Here is a 25,154-nt window from a genome sequence, read left to right on the forward strand (position 1 = left end):
GAGCCAATTTAATCCGATTAGTGCTTCCCAACAATAGATGTTCCTAGCCCATTGTGGACAGAAGCCTTTACTTTATTTGTTTCTATTAGCCAAGAAGCTCAGATATCAGAAAAGTGGAATTTTGCCCCATCAGATTGCACAGACAATCAACAAAAACAAATTGAGAAAATAGTCTAATGTGTCAATATTTATCTTTTGGCCCTAATTGTCTGCAAAGAGGACTTGTTGAGTGTATAAAGTTTACAGCATTGGTTTATCTATGTACTCTTGATTCTTCCTATTGTATGGATATAGAGGCAGTGACTCACAATGCCATGGTATTTAAGAAGGGCAGTAACTACAGAGACACAATGGAAGCATTTTAATGGAAAAAAGACGAGGATTTGTAGACCAAACTGTGGTATTAGATAGAAAATATTTGTCAGAGGCTTTAAACTGAAACATATATAGATATATATATATAATTTACAAGTCATTTATGAATACATTTAGTGCAGGTTCACGATGTAGGCATAAACCAGTAGAATCTGATACTGAGAAACTTGTTTTTAAATACTTCTGAATGATTTATACGGTTTTACTATTCCTTCTGCTTCTCATTTCCTTTTTTTTTTTTTGGACTAAGGCCCATAGTGACTGTAGCAGCAGAAATTAATATCACTAGTGGCTTCCCTCATCATATTTTATGTTTGTGGTATTTTTAGAAGCAGGTGACTTATCTGCACTATGGAAGATTACTGTGTAACGTGACCTCTCTCCCAGTCTAAACTAAAGAAAGACTTTCAGACTGGTTTGGGAGGATCAGTTGTAGTTTGCAATCCAAGTGGAGAAATAGAGAAATCTTATTACCAGTCATTTGCAGAAGTATGCATGGTGTCAATTGCCTAAAACAGGAAGGCACTTCACTGCTCGAAGTGAACTATAGTTTGTTGTCCAATATAAAGGCAGTAGGGCAGCTTCTGACCAGTTATACCAGGGTAAATCCGGAGTAACGATACTCAGTGGAGTTACACCAGAGTTGCACTGGTGTAATTGAGAAACAATTGTTATGAAATAGTGGCGTAGAAAAGCGTAGAAAAGCAATGCCTGGTGGCAGCTAAAACGAAATACACTGCACTCATATTCTGGCTTCGACTTTTCATAATGAACAGAAATTAAATCTGGGAGTGGAACTTTTAGTTTCTATCTGCAAGGCAATGTCCCAGGGCCTGTCCTGTAATTTCAGCACCATGTCACTCCTCTGGACAGCTCAGTGTCATCATCTTAGGAGACCCAAGCTCATGAGTCTACAAGTCTCCCCTCCCACTCCTAATCCTTAGGTCAGTGGTTCCCAGACTGGGGTTTGCGAACCCCTGGGGGTTTGCAGAACATTACAGGGGATTCGCCAGAAAAATGTCACTAATGGCGGCCAGAGGACCCCAGGCATTGGAGGCAACAGATGGGACTCGGTTGCAGGGCAGACAGCCCGAGCCCCAGGGACAGCGGGGCTGGGCAGTTGGGGCTGGCAGCCCGAGCCTTGCCCCTGTGAGCGGGGGAGCCGGTAGCTTGAACCCCAGCGCTCCACGCAGGGCTGGCAGCCTGAGCCCCAGGGAGAGCAGGGCCGGGCAGTTGGGACTGGCAGCCTGAGCCCTGCCCCCATCAGTGGGACCTGCAGCCCAAGCTCAGTGGAGCTCAGTTGACCGGGGCGGTCAGTGGAGTCCAGCAGCAGGAGCCCCATGGAGTGTGGGCCATTAGCCTGAGCCCTGTGGTGGGTAGGGCAGCAGCCGAGACCCTAGGCATGCAGGTGGCAGCTCGAACCCCTGTCCTTGTCACCGGGAAAGTTGGCATTGAGGGCAGAGTGAGCAGGGGCCACGCTGTATGTGAGGGGTGGTCCAGGCTAATTTGTCCCTCGCAGGGCACCCTTGTAGGGATGGACCTCTTGGCAGAAGAAAAGCTGTTTGTGAGTCAAACCAGCTGGAAGCATGTTGTAGCCCGTGTAGCAGTGTTAAGGTGCCTCAGTAATTGTCATTTCCTCTGGAGTGTGTTTTGCTTCAGTGAGACTTGAGTGAATCTTCTCATTTTCTAGTTTGTGGGCTGTTAGCAGTCTCTCTGTGTTGTTTTTATTAGAACGTATGTACACGAGTTCAATGGATAAGTGGCTGAAAAAGGAAAGTGTAAAGACGCAAGAATCCGCTAGTGTTTCCTCAAGTCCACACTGTAGAAAATCTAAGTCTAATGATCATGATGGTCCTGGAAAGTCACTTACAAAGAAAAGAAAATATGATGATGATTATATAAAATATGGCTTTACATGCATTGGTGATCAAGACCGTCCGGTACCACTGTGTGTGATTTGTGGTGATGTTCTAGCAAACAGCAGCCTCAAACCTTCTCTACTTCGGTGCCATTTAGAAACTAGGCACTCTGCACAACTTGACAAGCCTGTTGATTTTTTTCAAGCGAAAATTAGCTGAGAGGAAAAGTGACATGACCAGTTTTATATCCAAAGCAAGTACTGATAATGAAAATGAAGTCGAAGTGTCGTATCGCGTGAGCTACCGAGTAGCAAAAGCTTCAGAAGCCCATACCATAGCAGAGAGCTTGATTGGTCCATGTATAAAAGACGTAGTTCATTGCATGCTTGGAGAAAAGCCTGCAAGAAGGATTGACATGGTACCTTTGTCCAATAATACGTTGTCATGAAGAATTAATGACATGTCAAATAATGTAGAGACCACAATTGTACATAGAGTGAAAAATAGTCCATATTATGCTATACAGTTGGAAGAATCAACTGATGTCACTAATCTAGCTATTTTGCTACTGTTTGTACGTTATATGAATGAAGGTATGGTCGAAGAAGACTTGTTGATTGGCTGACCATTGGAAGAACGTACAACTGGAGAAGATATGTTCAATCTGACTAATGCATATTTTCAAGAAAAGGAAATAGATTGGTCTCGTTGCCTAGGCATTTGCACTGATGGGGCCAAATCAGTGACGGGGAAGTATACTGGATTTGTAGCTCGAACAAAAAAGATTGCATCAAAAGTCTCTTGGACTCATTGCAGTATCCATAGACAAGTCCTCGCAACAAAATGCATATCTGAGGGACTGAAGGAAGTGCTGGACAATGTAGTGAAAATGGTGAATTTCATAAAATCATGGCCAACAAATTCCAGAATATTTCATGTACTTTGTGAAGAAATGGGCAATATACACAATTGTCTGTTGACCCATACTGAAGTTAGATGGCTCTCACAGGGCAAAATCCTTGTGCGCTTGTTTGAGCTTAGAACAGAAATCCTAGTTTTTTTCAACACCCACCCTTTCCACCTTGCCAGCTGTATGGAAAATAATGTCTGGTTCTAGAGCCTAGCTTATTTAGCAGATATTTTCTCAAGACTTCATTACCTAAATTTATCTCTTCAGGGCCTCAATGTAACAGTTTTCAATGTGCAAGAGCGAGTTGAATCCATGGTAAAGAAGTTGCAGTTCTGGTAAAGTTGTTTGGAAAACAATCAAACTGAGTGTTTCAGTAATCTTCATGACTTCCTGGCAGAACATAAACTTCAGTTGGACTAACTAAAACCAATATAATTGCACACCTAAAAGGACTTTGCACAACTTTCAGGGAATACTTTTCAGCTATGTCAGGCGATAATGACTGGATTCACAACCCTTTTGATGATACCACTTTCTCAACACAGATATTGAACACTGAGGAAAAAGATAAATTGATTGAGATCTCCTGTGATTGCGAACTGAAAAGGAGTTTCAGAAATCTGTCATTGATCAACTTTTGGCTGAGTTTAAGAAGCAAGAACCCCCTTCTGGCAGGAAAAGCTGCTGCAGTTTTGTTACCATTTTCAACAACACAGTTATGCGAAAAAGTGTTTTCCTTGTATGCACATAGGGTGATCAGACATCCTGATTTTAGGGGACTTGTCCCACGTCCCGACCTTACATCGGTTGGGACGCCCTTTGTCCTGATACCGGGACCGTCCGGACCGCAACCGCGGCCGGGAGTGAGCACAGAGCCCTTCCCCCCCACCCCCACCGACCCGACCAGCAACCCTAGGAGCCAGAGGGACCTGCCTGCCGGATGCTTCCCGGGATGGGAGCCGCCCCAGGTAAGCACCACCAGGGCTGCCCACCTTGCCCCCTGGCAGGTCCCTCTGGCTCTTGGGGGGGGAGGGGTCTGCGTGCTGCTGGCACCTGCAAGCCCTGTGCCATGGCTCCGGCAGCTCCCATTGGTGCTTTTCCTGGCCAATGGGAGCCACGGAGCTCGTGCTTGTGGTGGGCGCAGGATGTGGAGAGTCTGGAGACCCCCCTCGCCGCTCTGACCCTAGGAGCCAGAGACCTCCCAGCAGGGCTGGTGAGTGTGGCCAGGGAAGGGGGCAGGGTGTGATGGTGAGTGTCTGGGAGGTGTGTGGGGGGTGCTGGGCTGTGAGAGTGTGGAGGGTGCTGGGCAGTGGGGGAGGTTTGTGTGTTTTGGGGTGCTAGACAGGGGGAGCCTGTTTGGGGTGCTGGGAAGTGGGGGAGATCTGTGTGTGTCAGGGCACTGGGCAGTGGGGGTCTGTGTAGGGCATTGTGTAGTTGTGGTGGTGGGGCTGTGGGGAAGGGCACTGGGAGGGAGGAAGGGAGAGAGGGGAAATCTGTGTGTATTGTGAAACTAGTGAGTGGGGAGTTCTGTGTAGGGTGCTGGGCAGCTGTGGTGGGGCTGTGGGCGGTGGGGGCTGGGCAGCGGGGGGTGTACACAGCACTGTGCATTTGTAGGGTTGTAGGGGGGCTCTGGGCATAGTGGATCCAGGGGGCGCTGGGAAGGGGAGCAGCATGGGACCACCTCCAACAGGAAGGGGCACGCTGGTAGCCAGTGTGCTTCTGGCTCCAGTCGGGGCTGTGCACCAGTGTCTGTCTCCCCACCCCAACCCAATGTGTCTGGATATTTCACTCTTGCAATCTGGTCACCCTATATGCACATCTGAAAACCAAATACAGAAACAGACTTGATGCTGAACCAGACCTGAGACTTTATATTTCTCCAGTGGTTCCAGACTTCCAAGAGCTATGCAGAGCAAAGCAAGCGCATCCATCGCACTGAGGAAATGTAAACTTAAATCCCTGGAAATATTCATTTTTAGGAGGGGGTTCAGGAGATTTCACAATTTAGTTCGCGGGCTGTCAAAGTTTGGGAACCACTGCCTTAGGTGGAACTGGGCACTCTGATGGGGTAAACATTAATTAGGTGTCCATTGACAAGGCCTTACCCTCACCAGTGAAATGACCAACCCCCGTCAAACCCACCTCACTTTATCCAATGCTTTGAACTGCCAAAAACACTGCTAACAAAGCTGTGGCAAATCCCATCACCCCACGGGGCTCTGGGAAGATAACAAAAATACTGGTTTTGTGGCCATTGTGAGCATCTGCTCCGACCTTCCTGCATAGCACAGGCCTTAGAACTTCACCCTGCATCTTGCCCAATAACGTGTGGTTGAATGTGAGTGTATTTTTCTGAAAGACGTCCAGCCTTGCGTTAATGATTCCAAGCGATGGAAAAATCCACCACATCCCTGGGTCAGTTGTTCCAGTGGTTAATTGCCTTCACTGTCAAAAACTTGTTCTTAATTTGCGGGCATGCCATCCCTCTGGACGCTATGTGTATACATAGAGGATGCTGCTCTCTTCCCACTTCAGTGGGAAGATTCAGAGGTTGTTTCTGTCTCTACAGTGATAGTCTAAAAAAACCCCAAAATCTATTGTCTGCCCTTGTAAAAGCATAACCCCACTGTTTGTGTTTTCCTGTTGAGGCTCTCCCCTGGAGACGTTGCATTCACTTCATTAGCAGGCTGCTCAGGTGAAACATACATTACGCAATTTACATGTAGACAGAGATAAACATCTTTTGCCTGAAAGAAACCTGTCTCTCACCTTTTCTGGTCACCAACCCCTAGTCACTGAAATAATTTTCAGTCTATATACATAACTCTTTACATATTATCCGTACATACATTGTGCAGTGATTATGATGAACAGTGTGACACAGGCTTTCGTTAGAGACCTTGCATGGCGTTCTTTGGTGAACCAGTCTGTAGATACCAGACCCAGGGGATTCCTGTAATTCGTATGCACCCACCTCCGTCAGTGGGCACGAAGAGGTCTCTGGGTCACACAGACCAACCAAGCTTACTTAAGTGCCAGGAAAACTGGCTGACATGATAGTTGAAAACAGAAATATAAAACACCTAGGTGTCTTGTTGTCGCTCATTGTAGATTGTAAACTCTTCAGGGCAGGGATTGACTTTTTGTTCTGTGCTTGTACAGTGCCTAGCACAGTGGGGTCCTGGTCCATGATTGGGACCCCCTAGGCACTACTTCAATGCCGGTAAATAATAACAATTAAGAATTAAGGAAATTACAGCACCCCTGGGGTGAGAAGTAAAGTGCTGCCATGGATCAGCGACTAGCTAAGAGTCAGACAACAAAGAGTTAAATGATCAGTCTTCAACATGGCAAAAGGATAACAGGAGTGTACACCAAGATTTTATAGCAGGAATTGGGATGTTTAAGACATTTATCTAATTAACTGAAAAAAAGCATGAACAGTGAGGTGGTAAGGGTTTGCAGATGAAAATTATTTAAGATAGTCAAGACCAAAGAAGCCTGTGAAGAACTTTCAGAGGACCTAACAAAGGTAGGTGAATGGGCAACACAATGGCAGATGGAATTCGTAGATTCTCAGAGTTTAAAGCCAGAAGGCACCGTTAGATGATCTTGCCTGACCTGCTTTATAACCCAGACGATTAAAATTTCACCCAGTTACCCCTGCACCAAGCCCAATTATTTACATCTAGCTAATTTCCCAGAAAGGAATCCAATCTTGATTTGAAAACATCAAGAGATGGAGAATCCACCACTTCCCTTGGTATTTTGTTCCAACAGTTAATCACCTGCATCGTTAAAAATGTGTGCCTTATTTCTAATTTGAATTTGTCTGGCTTCAGTTCTTGTTCTGCCTTTCTCCGCTATATTAAAGAGTATTTTACTATGTGGTATTTTCTGACCATGAAGGTACGTATACACTGTAATCAAGTCACCTCACTCCATCTTCTTTCTGATAAACTAAACAGATTAAGCTCCTTAAATCTGACACTTTAAGGCATTTCCTCCAGCCCTCAAATCATTTTGTGGCTCTTTTCTGCATCCTTTCCAATTTTTCAACATTCTCTTTAAAATGAGAACACCAGGACTGGATGCACTTTTCCAGTGTTGGTCTCACTGTATACAGAGGTAAAATCATTGCCCTACTTGTTTAACATCCTCCTTAGTTACTAATAGACTGGAAAGTACTTCATTAGCCTTGTATGATAGGAGTACATCGCTCTTGCTTCTTTCCAAATATAGAACAAATATTTATTGAACGTGTCTACCTTTTCTGCATCATTATTAACAATTTTACCATCTCCATATAATCGTGGACCTATACCATTGCTAGGATTTCTTTTGTTCCTAAATTACTTTAAAAACTCCTAACTGTCCTTAGCCCAGTCAGCCATGGATTTTTCCTGATGTCTTCAGCTTCTCTTATCAATTTTCTACATTTTTTATCTTCTAATTTATAGAAGCATAGCATATAGTGCTGGAAGGGACCTTGAAAGATCATCAAGACTAGCTCCCTATGCTGAGGCAGGACTAAGTAAACCTAGACCATCCCTGACAGCCGTATGTCCAACCTGTTCTTAAAAACCTACAATAATGGGGATTCCACAGAGTCCCTTAGAAGCCTATTCCAGATCTTAACTAACCTTGTAGTTAGACATTTTTCCTAATAACTAACCTAAATGTCCCTTGCTGCAGATTAAGCCCATTATTACTTGTCCTACCTTCAGTGGACATAGAGAATAGTTGATCAAAGTCTTCTTTATAACAGGCCTTAACATATTTGAAGACTGTTATCAGGTATGCTCTCAGTCTTCTTTTCTCCAGACTCAACATGCCCCAGTTTTTTTAGCCTTTCCTCATAGGTCAGATTTTCTAAACCTTTGATCATTTTTGTTGCTCTCCTCTGGACTCTCTCAAATTTCTTCACATCATTCCTAAAGCATGGTGCCCAGAAATGGACACAATGGAGTGGCAGCGGAAATCTCACCAGTGCTGAGTAGAACAGGACAATTACCTCCTCTGTCTTATATATGACATTCCTATTAATATACCCCAGAACAGTATTAGCCTTTTTTACAACTGCATCACTGTGACGTTGCACTCCATATGCTTTATGGAAGTACGCTTATTAATGTGACATAACTGGAATATGATTTATGCTAAATACCCCTTGTATGGTGCCATTAGAAAGCTTGTAATCTACAAAGTGTGTTCATCATATTTGTTTGCATGTATTTCTATATCTGGAGTTAGGAGAATAAGATATAAACTTGTATCACTGATGTAAACATATTAAGTGGAGGCCATTAAGGGTGCTCCAGAAACAATCAGTTATAAATGGCCTTAGTTACTTGAAAGCCTTCCTGTGTACGTGTGGGCCAGCCCATGGGGAATGGAGACTAGGGGTCTTACAGAGACATGTGACCACGTCAACCGATAATGAAATCCATCTTAAATCTGGTACTCTTCCATTTAGAAGGAGGGGTGGGGACCCAGAGAGACAATAGATTCCAGCCTTATGCCAAAGCTATAAAGGGGGGGTGGAGCATGACAAAAGGCTGCCAGTCATTAGAAAACCCCTGCTTGCCACCTGAGGTGTCTGCTGGAACTAACGAGATTGTACCGCGGAAAGGATTGGGCCCAGACTAGGAAGAAGTCTAGTCTGTGAAAGAAGCTTATTGGAACATCTCTGAGGGGGAGATATTACCTGTAATCAATTTCTTAATGTATTAGGCTTACACTTGAGTGGTTTTGCTTTATTTTGCTTGGTGACTTACTTCGTTCTGTCTGTTATTACTTCAAACCACATAGATCCTACTTTTTATACATAATAAAATCACTTTTGTTTATTAATAAACCCAGAGTAAGTGATTAATACCTGGGGGAGCAAACAGCTGTGTATATCTCTCTATCAGTGTCATAGACGGTGGAAAATTTATGAATTTACCCTGGAAAGCTTTATACAGAGTAAAACAGATTTATTTGGGGTTTGGATCCCATTGAACCGGGTGTCTGGGTGCTGGAGACAGGTAACTCGCTGAGCTGTTTTTAGTTAAAGTCTGCAGCTTTGGGGGCATGGCCCAGACCCTGGGTCTGTGTTGCAGCAGGCTAGCATATCTGGCTTAACAAGACAGGGTTCTGGAATCCCAAGCAGGCAGGGAAAATGGGCTCAGATGTAATTTCAGCAAGTCAGGTGACAGTCCCAAGGGGATCTCTGTGACTGAACCAGTCACAATCATATTGTTGACTCATATTCAATCCACTAGGTCAGTATCTCTGTCAAAGAAGGAGATTAGGTTGGTTTGGCATGGTTTGTTCTTGACAAATCCGTGCTGTCTATTCTTATAATGCTATTATCCTACAGATGCTTACAAATTGATTTTTTAATCATTTGTACCAGTATCTTTCCAGGTATTGAAGTTAGGCTGTCTGGTCTATAATTCCCCGAGTCCTCTTTGTTCCCCCTTTTTAAAGATAGGTTCTGTGTTTGCCCTTCTCCAGTCCTCTGGGACCTCACCCATCCTCCAGGAGTTCTCGAGATAATTGCTAACAGATCTGAGATTGCTTCAGTTAGTTCCTTAAATATCCTAGGATGAATTTCATCAGGCCCTGCTGACTTGAATACAACTAACTTATCTAAATATTCTTTAACCTGTTCTTTCCTTATTTTGGCTTGTGTTCCTTCCCCATTGTTGTTAATATGAATGGTGTTGGTCACCATTAACCTTTTTAGTGAAGACTGAAGTAAAATAGGCATTAAACACCTCAGCCTTCCTGATGGCATCAGTTATTAGCACTCCTACCACGTTAAGTAGAGGACCTACACTTTCCTTCATCTTTCTCTTGTTCCTAATGTATTTAAAGAACCTCTTCTTGCCTTTTATGTCCCTTGCCAGGTGTAACTCATTTTGTACCTTAACCTTTCTGATTTTGTCTCTACATGCTTGTGCTGTTCTTTTGTACTCCTTCTTAGCAGTTCATCCATGTTTCCACTTTTTTGAAGATTCCTTTTTGATTTTCAGATCATTAAAGAGCTCCTCCTTTTAACTCTTTCCAAAACTTTCCTGTGTGCCATACCTGTTTACCAGCTCAAGCGATTGCTTGGCATTGACTTAATACATAAATCTCATGGTTTAACTCCGCCCCTTCACTCACAGAAAGGGATTAATCACTTAAACTTCAAACACTTGCTTCGCTCAAAGACCTGAGGGTTCCAGCCAGACTGTTTATTTGAAAGAGGAAATGAACAAGAGGCGATAAGTTATAGGTATATCGAATAACAAACAATATAGAGAAGGTAATTGGGTGCTTTTATTTACCCTCTCATAACACAACAAAGGAACCTGCAATTATATTGTAAACTCTTTGGGAGGGACCATCTCTTGTGTGTGTGTACAGTGCCGAGTACAATGGGGTACTGGCCCATGAGTTGGGCTCCTAGGAACTACCATAATACAATAACTACTACTACTATTAATAAATGAAACTGAAAGGCAACAACTTGTAAATGAATAAAAGAAAACACTTTTCTACCCAAGGGATGACTGACCTGTGGATCTCATTGCCATAAAATATTTTAAAAGGTTTAGACACGTAGAGTCCAATTATCCGCTAGTGTACATGGGCGGAATTCCTTTGAAGTCAATGAATCTGTGCTGATTCACACCAGTAGAGGATTTTAATATCCCCAGTTACACTAGATAGGGTTAAAAAAATGTTCAAAGGGATATAAACCGTCATGCTTCAGGGTGTAAGCCAGCTACCAACTCTTGGGGTTAGAAAGAACTTGTGCCCTTTGGGCAGGTTATTCCATAATTGTGCACTGCAAGGTTTCTTGCACCTTCCTCTCAGAGCACTTCATGCTGACCACTGTCAGACATAGGATTCTCGAGTCGATGGACCAGGAGTCTGATCCAGTGGAGCAATTCCCACAGTCCTAGAGCTTGTAATTCTACTCCTAGATCCACTCAGCATGCCAACCTAACCTATTAGATGTGCTGGTGTCAACATTTTTATAGTGAGCTAGGGTTTTATAGCAGAGGTGGGCAAACTATGGCCCGCGGGACCGTCCTGCCCAGCCCCTGAGCTCCTGGCCTGGGAGGCTAGTCCCCGGCCCCGCCCCAGTTGTTTCCCCTCCCCACACAGCCGCAGCGTGCCGCGCCACCAGTGCAACCCTCTGGGTGGCTGGGCAGCACAGTTGCAGAGCTGTGGCCTGACCCGGTGCTCTGGGTGGCACAGTAAGGAGGCAGGGAGCGGGGGGGGAGGGCGGGTTGGATACAGGGCAGGGGAGTTTGGGGTGGTGGTCAGGGGGCTGGGGTGTAGATAGGGGTCGGGGCGGTCAGAGGGCAGGGAACAGGGGGGTTGGATAGGGCAGGGGTCCAGGGGGCCATCAGGAAGGAGGGGGGGTTGGATGAGGCAACAGGGGGCAGTCAGAGGCAGGGGTTCCGGGGGCAGTCTGGGGGCAGGGAGAAGGGGTGGTTGGATGGGGCAGGGGTCCTGGGGGGCAAGTCAGGAATGAGAGAGGGGGTTGGATGGGGCGGCAGGGGCAGTCAGGAGTTTATTTGGCTAACAGGCTCCCAAAGGACATTTTTGAAGTCCCATTAGTTAGGGCTTTAAAAGCACTAGAAAATGGGTGGTATGGAGCAATCTTGCATTGGCAAGGGGATGGAATGGGGTGGTCAATTGGAACGAAGTATGGTCTTGTGATTATGGCACTCAGCTGTGATTCAAGTGACTTGGGTCACACTATCTTTATTAATGTCGGGCAAGTCAATTAATCTCCCTGTGTCTTAATTCACCATCTGTAAAATGGGGTTAGGACAACCTCGTCTGTCTAGTCTACGAGGAGTGTAAGCTCTTCAGGGCAGGAACTGCTTCTTACCATGTATATGTACAGCGTCTATCACAAAAGGAGTACTGATCTTAGGGCTTGTCTACATGGCACAATTGAGTCTGGAATAAGGTGTTCCACAATAGCTCTTTCAGAATCGTTCCTGTGTGGGCACTTGTATTCTGGAATGAGAGTGTCCACATGAGGAGTTATTCTGGAATAGCTACAGTGCATTAAATTCACACTTTACCTTATTCCAGAAAAACTTCCCTATGTAGACAGGCCCTTAGCTGGGGTCTCGAGTTGCTAGTAATAGGCTGATCTAATAGGTCTTTTAAATCTCTGGTTTTGAAAGCTAAGATTGGGGAATTAATTTCAGACAGGTTCAGCAAGGTCAATAAAGAGCAAGGGTGTACTATGGTTGTGTGATGGATCCTAGTTTTTAATCCTACCCACTGGAGAAACAGTTAGATATCCAACATCCTGTAAAAGAAATTAGGTGGAAGGAATACAAGACGTGTATAGATCTGCTGACCCATTCTCAATCTCCAGTTAATGAAAATGCAATGGAAAGGGAAATTTAAGAGCCTGCCGTGCCATGGAAAGTTCACCCCAAAAGACTGGTGGAAACCAAATTCTATCAGGCTTCAGAATCTTTCTTTAATCACAAGGGGTAAAATTTTCAAAAGAACCTAAGAGACTTAGGAGCCAAAACCCCACTGATTTCCATTAAATACTCTGAGCACTTTTCTTTCTTATGCCAGTTAAACAAACACATCCCACTGTGTGCAGTCTGAGATTTCTCTAGCTGTACCAGTGTATCTCCTGTCCATTAATCTTGCCACTCTGTCTCTGTGTGTGTATGAAATGTGTGCTGTATGTTGCACTTTTGTCCATTAACAAATTGCTTTCTGATGTAGTTTTATAGGTTTACACCTGATTTTCAGAGCTGCTGAGCAGTTCCCCAGGACCAAATAAAAACCAGTCCCTAAGCTCGGGTTTCTCAAAAGCATGCGCTCAGTGAGCTTTTTTGAAAACCCATTCATAAGCTGTATTGTTCAGCTGGTCACTGGTTTTTCACTGAAACATTTTTTTCCATGAAAAGTGAAAAATGTTAGTGAGAAATTTTCATTTTGGTAGCAATGTTCCAATTTTTCAATAGAAAATTGGAAACTAAGCACCATAAAATGTTGCTGGGTTTTTTCTCAGTAAAATAAATAAATAAAATCTTGGTCTCTGTTTTTCATCAAAAAACCCAAACGAACAAAAAATGTGTGGGACAGTTAGTAAAAAAAAGATTTTTTTTACAAATTCTCTTTAAAAATAATTGAGATTTTTTTTCAACCACATCTTGTCCATTGGAATAAGTCTGACAATCCTTGTCAATGACTGGTATTCAGCGTTTCATGAACCTTAAAACTAAAAGCTTCATCCCAGCTCAGTCCACATCTCTGTACACTACAAAGCATCTCCACACAATAAGGTGTGTTTTTCAGGCTCTAACTAAGAAAGGCCCTGGTCAGGAAAGAGATGCAATACTAGAGCTGTGTAAGGAAGCTCAGACAGTGCCTCCTCATATCAGCCTTGCATAAAGTCAGTATATTCTTTCTTCCTCCCTTTCACAAGCACTAAATTCACATGTAAATGAAGAAAATTACAAATGCCAGTCCATTTTCAATGTAATAAACAAGAACAAGAACTTATTAATCATTGTTGACCTTCACTACTCTTCAGGCAAGCATTGTCACTATGGATAAGTTCAAGGAAAGAGCCACTGAAGACATTGTTAATTAAACAATCAGAGTGAATTTAAGAAACAAATGATAGTTCAATTAGGATTCCAATGGAAATATTTGAACGTCATCCAACAGCACCACATGATGGCATGCTGAGTAAGATATTGAACCATTTAGAAACATTAAGAAAAAGAGAGATTTTGGAAATATTATTTTGGGTTTGTTTTTTTTTAAATGACACAGGGAAGATATACGCTAACTCTGCAGCATGTGTAAATGGATCCACTGATTGGAGGTATGTCAATTTTCACCAGCTGAGGATCTGGTTCTGGTACTGTACAGGGATATTTATACAGACTTACAGACAATATGTGTTCATGCTTAATTTTTGTTTTGGTGCTTTCCTAGACATGGAAGGATTTACTTGTTATCTATTTTTTAATATAAATGGTTAATATCCATGTTTATTTTTCAAGTATTTATTTTTATTGACTTATATTTTTGTACTGTTTGCAAATAGCTTTTTTCCCATAAATTCAGATACTAGTTATTTGCTTAACATATGTGGAAGTGTAGAAGTCAAAATTCAAAGCTGATTCAGAAACAAAATATTTAATATTTAATAAAATATTTAATATTCACTTTTAAGCAGTGTCAGGCATCATGGAATACTGAGCTCTTTGCAAAAGACATACACCCAGATACATTATTATTAGCACTTGTACAATCTGGTAAATTGTTTTATCATCTCTCCCACTGTAGATTTTTGTTTTTAATTAGGGACATTTTGTGCTGGTTTTTGGGAGGAGGAAAAAATAATTTTCAGTAGTCAGTTATTAAAATCGCATCCTTATAACCCGAGTTATACTTTATACATTATACCATAAGCGATACATGCCTTGAGAATAAGGTAGACCACTCTGATGTGTGTATTACTGTGTAACTCTATTTCCCTTAGTCTTACTAAAGAACATAAAGTAGGTACAGAAGTGATCTATAGATTATAGGCAATGTTTAGTCGTCAGTGTTTTTAAGGGCTTGGCTGCTCACAAACGTAAAGTGGTTTAACTTAAACTAAACTGAAATTAAACTGGTTAAATCAAAATAAGCACTGGTTGAACATAATACCTTAAGTTGATTAGGAACAGGTTTAATTTAAACTGAAATAAGACACTTTAAAATGGAAATAGTGTCCACACAGGAGTTTGCACTGACTTAACTAAACCGATCCTAGTACAATCAGTTTCACTAAACCTGTGTGGTTTGTGTATAGACAAAGACTAATGCGTGTCTTTAAATAAGAAAGCAATAACATAAGAGGTCTGCGATTCGCTCACTGGAGCATAGGACGTTCCAGATCGCTCTGAGATTGCATGCTCATTGAAGAGCATTGTCATCCATATGATTTTAGAAAAACAAAATCTTGTAAAAAATGCACATGAACGTACAAATGAGCACAGCAGAAAACTTTCAAGCTATGTATATTGTGGCATGAGGAGAAAAACACGGGGAGAGGGGGGACCAGCAGATGGTGCGTATCGGGAGGCTGGTGTCAGGAGAAGAAAATGAACTCTGTGACCACCTGGACAGTGATGGGTGATGTATTGGATGACAGCTAGGGAAGATTTTGGTACTGCTGGGTTCTGGCACCAAGACTGGAAGTGAGCGTAGAAATGAATGCTTCCAGGCAGACATGGCTTTCCATTGCATGGATGCCTTACAATCCATTTAGAAGTCAGTCTGTTTACCTCCTTGTCCAGCAGCCACTGTAGGTTATCTTGAATGCTTTGTCTTAACCACATCTTATACCTCCTTGGGTTGCTGAGCGGTTCAGCATTGGTCTTGGTGCATTTCCTTTTTCTACTAGAGCCCACGGCGCTGCTGGAAGAGGCTGGGTTGTCGCAACCATCATCTTGCCTTGCTATAGGAGTGCTGCTGTTTTTGTCACTGTCTTCCAAATCAGTGGCTAAAGACAGGAGAAAGGGCAGGGTGAGGGGGCGACCTTCGAAAATAAAATAAAAATAACTCATTTTTCAACATCAGAACAGCTGTGTATAATATTTAAGCCCATTATTTCCAGCATCCTAGAAGTATTTTTGCCGCTTTTCTGTCTTCACTTTAAAGGAAGGACTACACCACCATTCTTCCTCAGACCAGACCGACTTCTGAGAGATCCAAGGGAATCACGGTCATTATAAAATTGTTCCCCAGTTCACATATATTTTGCATCTATTGGATGGAACAGCCAGGTTACTATGACAAATCCTGCATTGACATCTGGCAAGCCCGGGCATGGAGGCAAAAATGCCTCACCAACATTGTTCCGTTGTGAACCTCTGTATTTTCAACTTCTTGGGTAATGGTATGTTTGTGGGGCAGTCACAGCTGTAAGGATACATTTGGACTGGAACCTGTAAAATGGCTTATCACCATACCTACTGGTGTGGATCAGAGAATGATGGTGGGACCTGGGGGGAGAGTAGCTTCTCCTTAGCTTGGTGCAAAAGAATTTGCCATGGAGACAGTTCGTGGTAGGGGAAAATGAAATCGAAGATCAACTATTATTTTCATTGGACGTTAGTGCTGTGACACTGGCAGACCAGATGCCAGCTCATGCCAAGGCCGCTAGGCCTCAATTGAACACTGACGAATGCAGAGCTGGAAACCAGTCTGGCTCACCTGTGTGTTAGTGTTGTTAATAGATGTTAGGTTTACAAAAATGTGCTTAATGTTTAAACTTTAAGAAATGCTTGTAGGATGCTGCATGTATTAATCTCACTTAACATCTGTACCCCATGTTATCGGGTTATACTAAGTGTTTGCATTATAAACCTCTGTAACTGTGTAACTCACCAAACAGGAAAGAAGCATTAATTAACGTAAAGCCTGGTGTCCTATAGAAGGTGTTAGGTCCTGCACACAAGAAGGCCATTGTGAAACATTATAAATTGCTTATTATAGAAGCTTCTACCACCCTTTTGAAACCTAAGACTGTAACTTGTGTGTGTGTACGTTTACCTGCTTTAACCTTGTAAATAACTCATTTTCCTTTTCTAGTTAATAAATCTTTAGTTAATTTATTACAGGATTGGTTACAAGCATCGTCTTCGGTGAGAGATCGAAGGTGCAATTGACCAGGGGTAAGTGACTGGCCCAGTGGGACTGGGAGTAACCTGAATATTGTGATTTTTGGTGGAGGGGATCATCTATCACAAAGGCAAGCCTGCCTGAGTGGCAAGACAGGTCAGAGTACCCAAGGGGGCTGTCTGTGATGCTATGCTAAGGGTATTCTAGTGCCTGAGGAGTTCATACTTGGTTGATGAATCTAAGTATAGAACTCCCAACCAGTTTGGGTTTTGTGCCCTGCTTCTTAACAGTCTCCTCTGAGGTTGGTACTCATGCTCCTGAGCCACTACAGACAGCTTGACAGTGTCATTAGTGGGACTGGACTCAGCACAATGCTTTGTTTCATTGTTAAACGTATGGATAGCTAATTGTGTATACTGAGGTCCTCTTTTCTCTATTTCCTTAATCCCCTCTGATGTAGCTTCCAACTGCACTCTGCTGAACCTCCCCTCACCTATGTCCCTATGACCTCTTCCTTGCTAAGTCTAAGGGGTTCTTCGGTATTCATCTCTTTGATCTTTCTGTTGCCTTTGACACAATTATTTGATAATTGACTGATCCTTGAGTTCGTCTCTACTGTAGGCTTCTGTAGCTCTGCTTTCGTTCCTTCTTGTCCTTTCCTATGTCTAGGATTTCATTTACCACCTCCATGTGAATGATTCCCATCTCTTCCTCTGCCCCTATTCTTTCTCTAGGAACCCAACACAAGTTTTGCTATTAACTCAAATGGAAGCAGATCAGACCCCAACTGTCCTCTCTCACAACTCAATTTGTGTCCTGGACATCTTCTGGGTGTTCTGTTGCCATCTTAAACTCAGTGATCCTTAGCCCCTTTCAGGCTGCTTCGGGCTCTTATGGTGGTGCAAATTAGGCTTCAAGACAGTTAAATTGGTTAAGGGATGATTCGTCCTGCATAAGGAGAACCTTCATCGTGGAAGCTTGCTGTTGGGCTCATAAACCAGCACCATTCCTGATGTTGGGGGAAGAATATGAAAAGGAACATCTCATGGTCCTGGCTACTACCAGATGCTACATGGTCCCGTGGGTCTGTTGAGAGCTGGGTGCAAAGTAGAACCTCTCTGAGCCTTGTTTCCCTGAGTGTGCAGTTTGGGGCACTGGGCTCCTTCCGGGTGCTGTTCCATTCCATGCCTGTCTGCAAAAATCTGCACATTCAATAAGAAATTCCACTCAATTTGTTATCCATGCATGCTCAGTAGAATGGTGAGTGATTGCAACTCAGTTTACACACAAGCACACATCAAGCCAATACAAAAGTAGAGCTCTAGCTTTGTAAATATTGTAGGTCCTGCTGTAATTTTCAGATAAAAAATAGTGCATTTGCCTAAAACATATCTTTGAAAAACCTTATTTGGCTGAATCATATTGGATTTCACCAAATCTCCGAAAGAGATACAAAACATTTTAAAAAGTGCCAAAAACTTTTTAATAATTGACTCCCTGACTCTGCTTTCCTTGAGCACTTGATACTTATTCACCGATATTTCAATGCTCCATTAATATATAAAGATTAAATAAGTGAAATATAAGTTGCCTGGATAATTCTTGGATAGTCAAAATGGGTTCAAATGACAAAAAATTAACAAGAGGTTGAAACCTAACTTGCCACAACCAACATCACAGTGCGACTCAGCTATTTCGTGGCAAGGTTTCATCCAAGATTTAGCAACGTTCAAAATCTTCCTGATGGAAAAACCAGACAGCATTTTAACAGGCATTGGTTCTCGTAGAAGTGATGTCTCAAATGTCAAATCCTGAATTTAGAAAATGAGCTACCAAAAGTGTCCATTGAAACAAGTCAGATGAAAGTGAAATTTTTTCCCTGAATGGATGATTGTGAAGAAAAACTGGATGGCCTGGAAACCGGATTAAAGAGAAATAATCTTTGGACTCTGGACATGACAGAGGATTTGGGAGGTGAAGATGCCCCAACTGTCTTACAAAAATGCTCTCAGGCTTCCTCAAGTTAGAGTCACAGCTCTCTCCAAATGGTATAGAGTGTGCACAAAGAGTACTTCTACAAGGCGGGAGCATAAGAAACCCGGGGTAACATTTTCAAAACCATCCATGTACCTAAGTCCTATTTTCAAAAGTGACTTAGGCCTAGATCCCTATAGGTATTTAGGCACTTAACTCCCATGGATTTCAATAATAGGCACCTCAATACCGTTGATCTGGGCCCCAAGTGCCTACGTCACTTTTGAATATGGGACTCAGGCTCCTAAGTCATTTGAAATTTTTACCCCAGGACTTTAATATTAAAGCAGTTGAAATATAATGAAGCTATTCCTGATTAATGCAGCTGGAGAACAAGGTGAGTGAAATTATAGTGGTATCATGATTTCAGTCATTCACCTCATACTCGGTCAGACCAATCATCCGTCTAGCCAAGTTTCCTGTTTTCTAACAGTGGCCAATGCCAGATGCTTCAGAGGGATGAACAGAACAGGGCAATTGTCAAATGATCCATCCTCTGTGGTCCACTTCTGGTAATCCAAGGCTAGGAACACCTAGAGCATAGGGTTTTATGCTTACTATCTTGGCTCATAGCCATTGATGAACCTATCCTCCATGAACTTATTTAGTTCTTTTTTGATCCCAGTTATAGTTTTGGCCTTCACAACATCCCGTGGAACTCATTTCCGTGAGTGACCGTGCATTGTGTAAAGAAGTACTTCCTTTTGTTTGTTTTAAACCTTTCATTGTGTGAACCTTGGTTCTTGTGTTACATGAAGGGGTAAATAATACTTCCCTATTCACTTTCTCCACACCAGTCAAGATTGTATAGACCTCTATTATATCCCCTCTTAGTCGTCTTTTTTTTTAAGCTGAATTGTGACCTGAGGTGCCTAGGGTAGCCCACACTGAAAATGTCAAGGGCAGGGCTGGGCAGGCTGCAAAAAGGAGAGCAGATTCTCCCAAAACTGGAGGTTAACACTGAAGTTAGACTCCTGACCAGTCACAAACTGTGCTCCTGATTCCCCATGCTGGTTATCGAGAAGCTGAAAAAAGAAATCACACATCCCCCTTTATTGCACTCCAGTTCTTTGGTTCCCAGTCATCACATAGATCCAGTAAAGTGAGAAGTTATTTAAAAATTCTGCTCAAATATATGAAGTGTTCTTCTGATCCCCAGAGAACCAGCCACATTACCAGGTCAATTTGGATTAATTAATTTGGATCTTACCCAGAATACCACGCAATCCTTTAGTATCTAAAACTAACGGTTTATTATAAAAGAAAAGAACATGAAGACAGTTGTTAAATGGTCCAAGCAATCAGATACATATATCAAACTTCAGAGTCCATATATCAGATTCTTAGCAGTGTTAGTGAGTTTGCTGGCTTGAAAGTCCCTTTGGAACAGATCCACAAATAGACTAGGTCATTCAGTCCTTTGTTCAATGCTTCAGTTTGTAGAAAAGTTCCTCCAGAGGTAGGAAGCAGGATTGAAGACAAAATGGAGAAGATGTGGCTGACTTTTTTAGCCTTTGCCATGCGGTTTGTACTTCCTTTGTCCCAAACTCACAGCCATGGGCATGGAAAAACCCTGAGGGGTTGTCTGTCCACAGGCATGTCCCTACATGTCCTGCTGACTCATAGGTGTAACCTCTGCCTTCTCTCAAGGGTTAATTGTACAGCTGATTGCCTTTGATAGGCCATCAAGCATGCTGGATAGTGCTGATGCCAATCTGTCTGGGGGTGTCACCCAGAAACACAGCACAAGTTTGATATACAAATATACCACACATTTATAACTTGCAATACAAAGATGATACATACGTGATTATTATATTTAGCCAATCATACCTTTACCACTGATACCTTACATGGCATACCTTGTAAGATTCATTGCAATTTTATAATATAATATTATAAATGGTCACTCATATTCCATATAGCATCACATGCATAGTTCCAATCTTTTAAATCTTGCCTCAGATGGAAGCTGTTCCATACCTTTAATCATTTTTGTTGCCTTACGCTGTATCTTTTCCAATTCTAATATATCTTTTTTGAGATGGGGCAACCGGGACTACATGTAGTACTTAAAGTGTGGGCGTATTATGGATTTATATAGAGGCATTATGATATTTTCTGTTTTATTATCTATCCCTTCCCTTATGGTTCCTAACATTCTGTTAGCTTTTTGACTGCCACTGCACACTGAGTGGATGTTTTCAGAGAACTGTCCATAATGACTCCAAGATCTCTCTCTCGAGTGGTAACAGCTAATTTAGACCCCATCATTTTGTATGTGGAGTTGGGATTATGTTTTCCAAAGTGCATTACTTTGCATTTATCAACATTAAATTTCATCTGCCATTTTGTTGCCCCATCACCCAGGTTTGTGAGATCCCTTTGTAACAACTTGCAGTCTGCTTTGGAGTCAATTATCCTGAGTAATTTTGTATCGTCTGCAAATTTTGCCACCTCACTGTTTACCCCCATTTCCAGATCATTTATGAATATGTTGAACTGCATTGTCACAGTACAGATCCTTAGGGACACCATTATTAACCTCTCCCCATTCTGAAAACTGACCATTTATTGCTACCCTTTGCTTATTACCTTTAACCAGTTACTGATCCTTGAGAGGATCTTCCCTCTTATCCCATGCCTTCTTGCTTTGCTTAAGAAGGGAGGTGAGGCATCTTGTCAAAGGCTTTCTGAAAGTCCAAGTACACTATATTCACTGGCTCACCCTTGTCCACGTGTATGTTGCCCCCTTCAAAGAATTCTAGTAGATTGGTGAGGCATGATTTCCCTTTACAAAAGCGCTGTTGACTCTTCCCCAACAAATCATGTTCATCTATGTGTCTGATAGCTCTGTTCTTTACTATAGTTTCAACCAATTTGCTTGGGACTAAAGTTAGGTTTATTGGTCTGTAATTGCCAGGATTGCCTCTGGAAGCCTTTTTAAAAAATTGGTGTCACATTAGTTATCCTCCTGTTATCTGGTACAGAAGTTGATTTAAGTGATAGGTTACATATCACAGTTAGTAGTTCTGTAATTTCATATTTATTTGTACAGTATCAGAAAACTCATTCTGTACTCAGTGAGTAAGTAGTGCTGTAGGTTGGAGGAGGATACACTGGATTTCTCCATACAAAGCAAAGAGGTGGAATCCCCACTTTATGTTCAAGAGTTCAGCCTTAATCAGGGAGTCATGACTGGCACCTCTGTGACTGGGCCAGCGCTGGTGGAAGTCTTTAGCTTTTGCTCTGTTTTCACTCAGGGAAAATTCTTATTAGGCTGAAATCTGAGAGGTACTCGCATATTTTGGGATTTCGTCCAATTACTTCCTTTGGAGTTTTGCCTGAATAATGATTTTTGCTCATCTATTAGAGTGAGTCCTTACTTGGGAGAAGACTTTAGAATTTGGCCCTTCCTGTGTAAATAACACTTCCCTGAGTGTAATAATTTTGCATTGACAACTCATGTGTTTATCTGTGTATAAAAACTCCGCACCAATGACCGAGGTGCTCATGCTACTCATAGCTATTGCTTCCAGCTGTCTGAAGACAAACGACAGGGCATCAGTTATATGCTGCCTCATTTTTAAGGCTGCTGAGGTGTAAGAATGTTATTTTTAAATGAAAGCTGAGATTCTGCTGTCATCACATGACTCCAGAAGCTGGGGCCATAGGCACATGTCTATGATGCCAATGCCTTAAGGGGGTCCTGCCTGGGTCTACAGGGCTGGAGCCTCCCAGCGCTGTGGAGCTGTAGATTCCATAGGGAAAGTCTTCCTTCATTCCAGAGAATCAAGAACTGGAGTCATCTTCACAGACAGCACTGGCCTCTGTATTGTTCATCTGCTCCCATCTCCTTCTGGACAGCTTCAACCTACAGTGCTTCCCACCTGGATCTCCACATGGACATCCTGAAGGGGGCAGCTTGGTGGGAATTGGCCAGTTGTTCCCAACTCTCCTAACAAACCTTCTCTGGCAAAACTCCACTGAGATTTGTCCCCAGTGCAGGAGCCCGTGTAGAGTTCCAGGGAGGAAGGTGTGGTACTGTACTATTAATATAATTTATTGGTATCCCTGAAGTGCCTCGGAGCCCCAGGCACGGTCCAGGCCTCCATTGTGCTAGGCACGGAACAAATGCAGAACGGAAAGACAGTCCTTTCTAGAGGGAAGGGGGGAGATCTGCCTGCAGAGGAATCCCTTCTGCATATGTATCTGGAGGGGACACTTTTGCCCAGCTATGCCCTGACTCCTCCCACACGTATGCAGGCCACCCTCCTTTTTCTGAGGTTGCAGATCTTTTGGCTGGGACAATTTTAACGGTGTGAGAATGGCAGCCAGCACCCCAAGATGAGGTTTTAGCGTGGGCTTAAGCTTTGGAGTCTTTGTAGAGAGCTGCTACGCTTTTCGGCAAGTGAGTGATGGGAGCATATGACCTTAAGGGTACGTCTACATTGCAATAGGGGGTGGACAAGAGCGACAGGGGATGGATCACTTGATGATTGCCTGTTCTGTTCATTCCTTCTGGGGCACCTGACACGGGCTACTGTTGGAAGACAGGAGACTCGGCTGGCTGGACCTTTGGTCTGACCCAGTATGGCCATTCTTATGTTAATAAAACACGGAGTCACAGAGCCCAGGCTCCAGCCTGAGGATGAATGTCCATCCGCAGATACCTGCTTTATATCTGTGGACCATTTTTGTGGACCATGGATGGATGCAGATCCAAATTTTATATATAAAGCCCTGCAAATCTGCAGATATCCGCTTTATATCCATGGATCATTTTTGCAGATTTGATGCAGATACAAATTTTGTATCTGTGCAGGGTTCTATGAATGTCTACACTGTCATGTTATAGCCCGAGTCCTGTGAGTTCTAGTCAGCTGATCTGGGCCCGCTGAGGACTCAGTTTATTGCAGCATTGACATATCCTAGGTGGCCTATATCTCAAGAAACCCACTGCTCTTATCTTCCCTTTGGTAAGACATTCACTATAAGTAAGTGATGAAAAGCATTAGGGATGCTTCCCTGTGTAGCAAACAGGAGTGCTCTCCTGTCTCCAGTTCAATTTGCTCCTGCATTTGTGTCTCTCCTAAGCTAGGGAAAACACAAACACAGGTGTATATTTTTATTATTAATTATTTTGAGCACAGCAGCATGTAGGGACCTCAGCAGAGATCAGGTCCCATCATGCTAGGTACTGTCTGCACATGTAGTCCTGCCCCAAAGATCTTCCAGTCTAAATAGATAAGGCAGACAAAAGGAGCATTATTAATCCTGTTTCACAGATGGGAAGCGGAGGCCCAGAGAGATTAAGTGATTTGTCCAAAGTCATTGCAGGAGCCTGTGCAGTGCTTAATTTGTGCCAGGGCTAAGCCCCGGCACCTCTGGGCTTGTCAGTTCAGAGCCCTGGCACCTCTGGGCTGGCTGCATCAGTTATGAATGTACAAAAATTACAAATTAAGCACATGGCCTGAAACTGAACCCAGGTTTTCTGAGTCCCCAGTTCCATACCCTAATCACATGACCAACCTTCCACTCTCCATTTTTAATCTTTACCATAAAAATGGCAGGGAGGGGAATAAATAATTGTTATTCTTTAAAAGGAAAAATAGAAAAGTTTATTAAAAAAACCCCAGCCTTTCCCTCCAATGCTGAATAAATGTTTAAAGTATTGTTACTCTGTCTTCTCTTTTGTTAGTCTGAAATGAGTGGAGGTAGATTGCAAACTACAAAGCTCTTAAACCTGACATCGCTGGAGCAGACAGCTTCTCTCTCCCTGTAACCAGCTAGAAACTGTTAATTGGTTTTTATGAGATTTTATTCAGACTGGAAACAAGAGGCAGCGTTGAATGATGTAGTATTCTACATGATGGAACCCCCGGTTTCCTATTGGACTCAGAATCCAGGTAACATCTCTAACGAAAGTGATGTGTTTTCTAAATCTAAACCATGTATATTTAACCTTCAGTGAATCGTGAAAGCACCAGGGGGATGGCTTTAAAATCAATTTAAGGCAGAGAGAGAGAGAGAGAGAGAGAGAGATGGATGAACATTTATTAACATCTAATCGTGTTAAGACTTTCTACACCATATGTCTGAGCAACAGCACATGTGAAATGTGTACTAATTACCACGGCTTGTGTCGTGTGTGTATATTTTATATGCAGTCCCTGACCTTTTTGCTAATAACTTCACATTATATTCATTGACCTGAAGCAAATTGAATTCAGTGGCACCCACTCAAGGATTGAATTACAGAGTCTTCCTAATTGGGCTCTGATTTAAATGTGAAAAAGTAACAGTTTACCACCTGTATTTTT

The 25,154-nt window shown here is 42.7% G+C and overlaps 1 protein-coding gene across 1 annotated transcript in view; it reads left to right on the top strand.

Moving 5' to 3' along the window:
- The window catches only part of LOC140909751 (bifunctional protein GlmU-like), a 114,369-nt gene that overhangs the window by 82,818 nt on the left and 6,397 nt on the right, over nucleotides 1–25,154 (top strand). The window contains exons 2-3 of the transcript XR_012158344.2: nucleotides 16,797–16,850; nucleotides 24,533–24,740. The gene's annotated coding sequence lies outside the window, so the exon portion shown is untranslated. The remainder of the gene's footprint in view (nucleotides 1–16,796; nucleotides 16,851–24,532; nucleotides 24,741–25,154) is intronic.

Source organism: Lepidochelys kempii, chromosome 3 (genome assembly GCF_965140285.1).
Source record: "Lepidochelys kempii isolate rLepKem1 chromosome 3, rLepKem1.hap1, whole genome shotgun sequence".
Taxonomy (NCBI): domain Eukaryota; kingdom Metazoa; phylum Chordata; order Testudines; family Cheloniidae; genus Lepidochelys; species Lepidochelys kempii.